This window comes from Brassica oleracea, chromosome C2 (genome assembly GCF_000695525.1).
Source record: "Brassica oleracea var. oleracea cultivar TO1000 chromosome C2, BOL, whole genome shotgun sequence".
NCBI lineage: Eukaryota > Viridiplantae > Streptophyta > Magnoliopsida > Brassicales > Brassicaceae > Brassica > Brassica oleracea.
In genome coordinates, this window is record NC_027749.1 from 37520754 (window position 1) to 37528851 (window position 8098).

An 8098-nucleotide genomic window follows, 5' to 3' on the forward strand; every position below is an offset into this window, starting at 1 on the left:
TGTTGATAGCTGCTTGATTATGAAACAAATGTTGCTGTAGATTTGCTTGATAATCAGCTAGAGTCTGTTTTCCAGTGATTTATTCCCACCAGATAACCAGTCTACGATCTAATCGAGGAATATTTTGAGAATCTGGGAATCTGGTTCTTAAACGTCGGTTGAAGATTTTGATATCAGATTTTATGACAGTTCCGATATAGCCAAGGATAGATCTACCAGCACCGCCGTAAAACTCCATCCCACCACCGTCGTCGGAGAATCCTGAAGCCATTTTTATTCTCTCTCTAAAGCCGAGAAGAAAGAGAGATTAGATAACTTTAAGAAAACTGGAGAGACTGGGACTCTGTTCTTAACTCTCTCATTAATTGGCGAGGTTATTCAATTCGTAGACGTTTACTCCTCCTTAGCTGGCAATGCCATATCTAGACTCTGTTCTTAATTCTCTCATGTCTTGCGATTGATTGACTCTACTATCAGGAATAAAATCTCAGGTCTTCGGGATTCTAATCCTAATCTCTCCTCTTAGTTGATGCAAGTTTGGTACTTTACGTCTTGATGCTTCCTGATTTGCCAATTTAGCAGTTGATTTCTTTCGTGCATTCCATCTCTCGGATATTCGTCAATCTTCGACAAAACCAAAGTCTGCATGTATTTTCCAGAATTGACTTTTCCTCTACTTGATTGGGTTTTGATGGGCCTCTTCGTGATTCCATCCAATAGGCTACTAATATGGGCAACTGGTTTCGTTGATATAAAACTCCGGGCTATTATAATACTAGGATTTTTATTTGAAGTCTCAATCGAATCTGCCCCATTGGGGATGTAATATTTTACACTTCTTTATTTTAACTGAATACCTGCTTTCAAATAAATAAATAAAAAACTGAAGAGATAAAGACTCATTTGATTTTTCTCAAGGCCTTTCTTTTAAGATGATGGTGACGAAAATATATATTAAAAAAATAGAGTAAATAGCTTCTTTACGACGATCATATATTTTTGTTAACTTTATTGAATAGAGTTATTTAGTAATGTTAAATCAAATCCTGATTCAAAGAAATATAAATACAAAGTAGTAAATGCCAGTTTTGTAATTTGAAATTTCTTTTATTAATAAACATTATTACTTTTGAACAATAGTTTTTTTTTACTGAATCGAACAATAGATTCCTATTAAGTTCTGTATTTATTACGAAAAACAAATTAAATAATGCATTTTCATTTAATCTATACACTGTATACGGTCTGTAAATGTTTTGAAAATCTTCGTGACAAAAAAAACTTACTTTTGATCCATTAATTTGTCTTAAAAACATCAGTATTCATTTAACTTTTAGTAAATCCTTAAAACCTTAAAAATAAGAGAAAATAACAAAAACATGCCACTTGGGTTTCAATTCAAATAGCACCAGACTTTCACGTGCAAGTGCGATAGTTTACGTTTCTTACTTTTTTCTTACCTCTTCCAATAAAACACAAACATTATTTTTTTTTTAAACACAACTTTAGTAAGTAAACTATTTTTTTTGTGTTCCAAACAAAAAAAACTATTAGCGCCAAACTTATGAGTTTATGTGGTCCTAAATAGGTTGTTACCCTTTAAGAATAAGAGAACAAACGGTCTCCAGCAATCTTTATGTGAGCTTCCAAGTAGGGCTGTTAAATATTTCTTATAAATCACTGAAAAAATATGAAACTTAGGGATGTAGCTTAAATTGCATATTAATTTTGAACTCAAGTGGTTTTCCAAATAAAGTTAAAAATTTCATGTTAATTTAACCTCCGAATTAATACTTACAATACTAAAAACATTCCAAAAAAGTTCAAAATCGTCTACCTATCATACCACCACTAAAAACTCACTATTAATTTTGTAGGGCCACATACGAAAACCAAAAAGAATTTTGGTATTAACTCAAACAGCATTTAAAAGACAAAATATAAGGATCAATTCACGGACTCAAGCTTCCTAAAATTGAGATATAACAAATATATTATTTAGATGTTAATATATAATAAATCACTGACATTAACTAAATGTGATTTTTTAAATACTTTAATAAAAAAAAATCAACTGAAAATGATATAATAACTCAATTATGGTAATATCATAGAATCAAAAAGTCAAACAAAAATTATTTACAAATTAACTAACCAATAACTTAAATTAATAAAATAGTATATCTCATACGCACCTTTTGCAAATGTGAACCTAAAACACAAATTAAAAAATTATATAAAAAATAATAACATAGATCACAAGTAAAGTATATCCCGCCCGTAGGGCGAACCGACCCTAGTCTTGACAAGTGGCAGAGGAAAATTTTGAAACCTGTCCCAAAAAAAAACTTCCACAATTCTCTTCTAACATCCTCAATTGCAATTGCCGTAGTCATTACAAAAAATAACATCCACAATGTAAAGAGAGCACAAACAATTAATCTTTATATTCACATATATCAATCAGCAAACCTAGAAAGACGTTAAGGGACACAATTGGTTTATCAAACATCACTCAAGAAACTCTATTTTACTTAAGCTCTCACGAAGTAAAACAAAGTCTAAATCAAACCAACAGATAACAATTGAGATCATTAAACTTCTAACCGAATACTATAATACTATATGAAATACATCTTTATAATACTATACAATATACAATAAATACAAACCGTACACAATACAATACAAACCGTGATGAATCAAACATCACTCAAGAAACTCTATTTTACTTAAGCTCTCACGAAGTAAAACAAAGTCTAAATCAAACCAACAGATAACAATTGAGATCATTAAACTTCTAACCGAATACTATAATACTATATGAAATACATCTTTATAATACTATACAATATACAATAAATACAAACCGTACACAATACAATACAAACCGTGATGAATCAAACATCATTCAAGAAACTCTATTTTAATGATGCTCTCACAAAGTAAAACAAAGTCTAAATCAAACCAACAGATAACAATTAAGATCATTAAACTTCTAACCGATCATCTTTATATATACGAAATACATCTTTATAATGCTATACGAAATATAATACAATACAAACCGTATACAATACAATACAAACCGTGATGAATTAAAAAATTTGTTAACAATACAATACAAGATATTCACAAACCGTGATGAATTAAAAAAAACACTTACGAGAGACATGGAGATTAAGGGGATCTCGAGCCAGACATGCTTCTTCTTCATTTCTCCGATTAGGTTTGTATTCAATCAGAGAGGTTTATGTGAATGTCAGGCATGCTTCTTCTTTGTCTCTCCGATTACGGTTGTATCCGATCAGGTAGAAGATAGAGACTCTAACTCCTGGGTAATTACTTTGATTGTGATCGCGGATTCTCTCATCTCACCGTTTTTCTTCTTTTGCTTCCCCGATTAGGTCAAGATTCGGCCTCCAGAATCACGGCTTGGCTGAGTAACACTTGAAGACACTTGAAATTTAGGGTATCACGGCTACTCAGCCTCCACCATATCTTCCCCTGCCTCCACGCCTTTGAACCCTATCTCCACACCACATCTGTGTGATGTTGGGCTTTTGTTATTCCTCAAAGCCCAATTTAATTATGTGTCCCTCTTCTTCCTCTCCAAGTCTCTGTTGCCAACGGTTAGTAACGCTTCTTCATTAAAACACTCTCTTCACTCCTCCGCATTTATGTCATTATACATATTTCTATGGTAACGTATTAAACTTAGGCTATATATAATGCAGGATGTAGGATATGTTAATCTTCGCTCACAACAATTTCTTCAAAACTTCTGATTTAAACCTCAGCTTCTTCAATGGCCATCTCACGTATCCTTCTAAGTGATTTGAAAGCCGGCCGCTGCTCTAACAAAGTGGAGATGCGTTTGCTCGATCCTGGGAAGCCCGTAATGTGAAGAAAGGGGGAGAACTAATGTGGATTGATTTACTCTTTGTCGACGAGAAGGTTATGCCTGTTAATCCTTTGCTCTATATATCATTTATGTTTATTTAAAAACGTTTGGAACAACTTCTGATGAACTTCCTCTTCCAATTTAGTCTAACAAATAAAATTAGCCATGGTCACAACACCCGGAGGTCTCAAAATCCTAGACGCATCGTCTGAAAAAAGTCCCACAGAGAGTGTCACTAACATTGTGAACAGAGAGATATTCGCAGCACTTGCAACAAGTGTGTCAAATGCAAACCAGAATACAACTCCTCACATTGACGGTATTAACAACCAGATTTAAAAAATTTTGCAGGTAGCAATGACGATGTACAACAGGGAAACCGTGGTGATCCCAAACGACCAATTAAACAGCTACCCAGTGAATGCAAATGCTTCCTCAGAGTCCTAACCTCCGTTATCAGCAGCAAACAACAACAATTCTCCACCTTATGCTGCCTCGTAGATTACAGTAGAATCAAATCGGCGACAACAATAATATCGAAAAACGAAATCAAAAAACGATTTCAAACAAATACTCTTTATAAATATATATTGAATAATTAAAAAGCCATTATCTACTACTTATATAATTAAATTGGTGTGAACATATAAATAAATTTAATAAATTGAAAAAATATTTTTTCTATTTGATATGATATATAATTAAATTTAAATGATAGTAACATATGTATGGTATATGTTAATATTAATATTTATTAGATGATATTTTTTGTTCATATTTTTTTTTATCATTTGTATCTGTTATAGGAAAACGTCTAAATTAGTGACAATAAAATTTTCACTGTAGGAATAGTGGTTTAAGTAATTTATAATATTTTAAAAAATTAAGTTGTCAATATTTTTTCAAATTTTTTATCAAAAAAAAATGTTCAAAGTAAATTTCAAAATTACGATATTTATGTATTTTTATATGGCATATAGTTTAATTTAAAATGATACATATATTTATATATCTTTTATTTTTGATACTTATTAAATGAGACTTTCAACCTATATTATTTTTCAATTATTTGTATCATGTCATAACAAAAGTTTTAAATCATAGATCACAAAATTTGAATGTAAAACTTTTAACAGTTTTAGTAATTTATACTCGTTTTTAAAAATTAAAAATATAATATATAAATAATTTTTTTTAATTTTTATTATATAGTTACTATGATTGTTTAATTTATTTTAATAGCTTAAAATTAAACAAATATAATTATAATACACACTTATTTTTATCAAATCTTTATTATTCTAAATCATTAATTGTCATATATATTTTAGCCACATTAGGTAATTCCGTAATCTTATTTAAGGAAATAATGAATCACATTAATAATGTATTTATTGTGGTTTAATAAAAAGCTTATTATATATTTAAATGGACCAACATATTTCTTTAAAGATTCTAAGAATCATTATAGTAATGACACATGACTACAAAAAATGTTGCAATGCTTGTCAAATAATATATAGGGGATTGCTTCTACCACAATTATATCCAATCTGAGTGTCCACTGTCTAACTAAACCAATTACAACCGACACGTCCCTTCTTATAATACCATTTTCAAAACAGAAAAAAATAAAATCCGACTATCGTTGGCTACTTTAAAACAATTTAAAGTATAGCTACTACCAACATATTTAAATAATCCGATCATATAATACTTTCCAAGATTAGATTTTACCATTATAATCATTAAATTTAAAAGTTCAACTAATTTCCATGATAAAAATTACATATTTAAATAATCCAATCATATAATTCTTTACCATACTAAAACAACTTTACAAGCTGTAGGAATTATATCAATATAAACATTTAAATTTAAAACTTCAGCTACTTTCCAAGATTAGATTTTCCTTAAAAAATACCATACTTAAACAACTTTTTAAGTTGTATGAATTATCATTATAATCATTAAATTTAAAAGTACAGCTACTTTTTTTTTTTTTTTGTAACTGGAAGTACAGCTACTTTCCATGATAGAGATAACATATTTAAATAATCCGATCATATAATTATTTACCATACTAAAACAACTTTACAAGTTATAGGAAATATATCAATATAAACATTAAATTAAAAACTTCAGCTACTTTCCAAGATTAGATTTTTCCAAAAAAATATACCATATTTAAACAACTTTATAAGTTCAGCCACTTTCCATGATTAATATTTTCTTTTAAAAAAAAACATCAACTTATAAACAAATTCAGCCCATATTTACTAATATACATTTCCACAGCCAACCATTAAGCCTAATATACAATTAAAATTAAAGAAAAAAACCAACAGAGCTGCCATAAAATAAAATAAAATGAGTATGAGACTATTTTGGATTGAATTCCGGCATCTACCTATCATAATATCACCCATAACTCGAAAGTAACGTCAGCTTTGAAGATTAACGGAACACGTTAGTGACAAGAGACTAGGGGTGTTCAATATGGCAAAATCGAACCGTACCGAACCAAACCAAACCGAAATAGATAATATGGTTTGGATTTGGTATATACCATACAAACCGAATAGATATGATTTTTAAAAAACCGTAGGATTTGGATATGGTTTGGTATATAACCGATAAAACCGAATAAACTGAATAAAACCGATCAAAAAATAGAAACATGTAAATATGTATATATTTTATAACAACGTATGAAAATCAGAAGTTATTTTTTTTGCTAATAACTATTACCAGATTTTTTACAGTAATAGAATAGTCCTGATTTGTAAAACACTTGAACTATAATTAAATAACAATTCATCGCAAACATGCTTCTTATTTTCTTAGTCTTCTTTTGATCTTTTTGCTTTAATTTAGCATTGACTAAATTGAAATAAAGATTATAAATTTGATGATAACAATTAGTGAAAATTCTTCACAATTTTTTTTATCTATAAACGAATAGAGTTTCGTGTTTAATAGAAGAAACATGACTTTGATGAACGCTAAATATGAAAGAATATAATAATTTATTTTTTGTGCTTCGTGCTTCTGTTTATTTTTTGTTTTTTATTTTTATTATCAAAATTTTGAGCTTTGATTTTAATTATAGATTTGATTATTTATTAGATGATAGAAACATTTTTTATTTTTGTTCTTTTATTTAAACTTATAATATTTTTTAATAAATGAATGTGTTGACAGCAAGACTCTAAAATTCATATAATATGATCCCAAAATAAAGAATTATGTTTTTTGGTATAAAACCGAATAAACCGAAAACCGACGGTATATAAACCGAACCGAACTGAAGTAAATATGGATTTAGAATAGTAGTTATATTTTACTAATCGAAATACCGAAAAACCGAAAAAACCGAACCGAAACCGAACCGATATCCGGATTGAACACCCCTACAAGAGACACACAACGTCCCACTAATTAAAAACAAAACAACGGCTCTAATCATTAAAACCTCACACACGCATTCAAGATGAGTATGAATAAATAATTACAGAAAACACCCGACGCTCCTATATAATAAGGGTCTCAGAGATTATCGTTATCATTACACACTTTCACTTACTAAGCTTAAAAATGACTGGTCAATACTACAGAGATTGGAGAAGAATACTTTCTCAGTTAGAAATCATCGATGGCCGCCGTAATATCACAACTGAAGAGCTAGGTCAGCTATACAAACACCTAAAGCTCCGAATGTTCACCACCCATCCTCTCAAAACTCTCAGTAACGACGGGTGCATCATGAAGCAATGCCGAGACTATGGAAACCCACAAGCTCATTATATAGAGGGCATCGTACAATACTTCCAATGCAACAGAACCGGAAAAGGCCTCTTCCACCTCGAGCAAGCGGCAAAAGGTTTGTATGACGACAGGATTTATTTTTACGGTCTTCTTTTGTTGTGCAGAGGAAATATAGAGGAAGGCATAAACAAACTCCCCAGCCTTGGGTGGGAAACTAACACAGAAAGAGCCGACACCTGCTGGAAACACATAAGGAAATCACTGAGTGAGATCACTGTTGTTATCAAGGAAAGATATCGCATCAACATGCAACGTGTGATGCCCGTGTGATGCCGCCAGAAAGCTGCCATCGCAACGACATGGACAACCGGTGCGAGCAGTGTTACCATTACAAGCAAATGAAGAAATTCATTTGCTTCCTCTGAG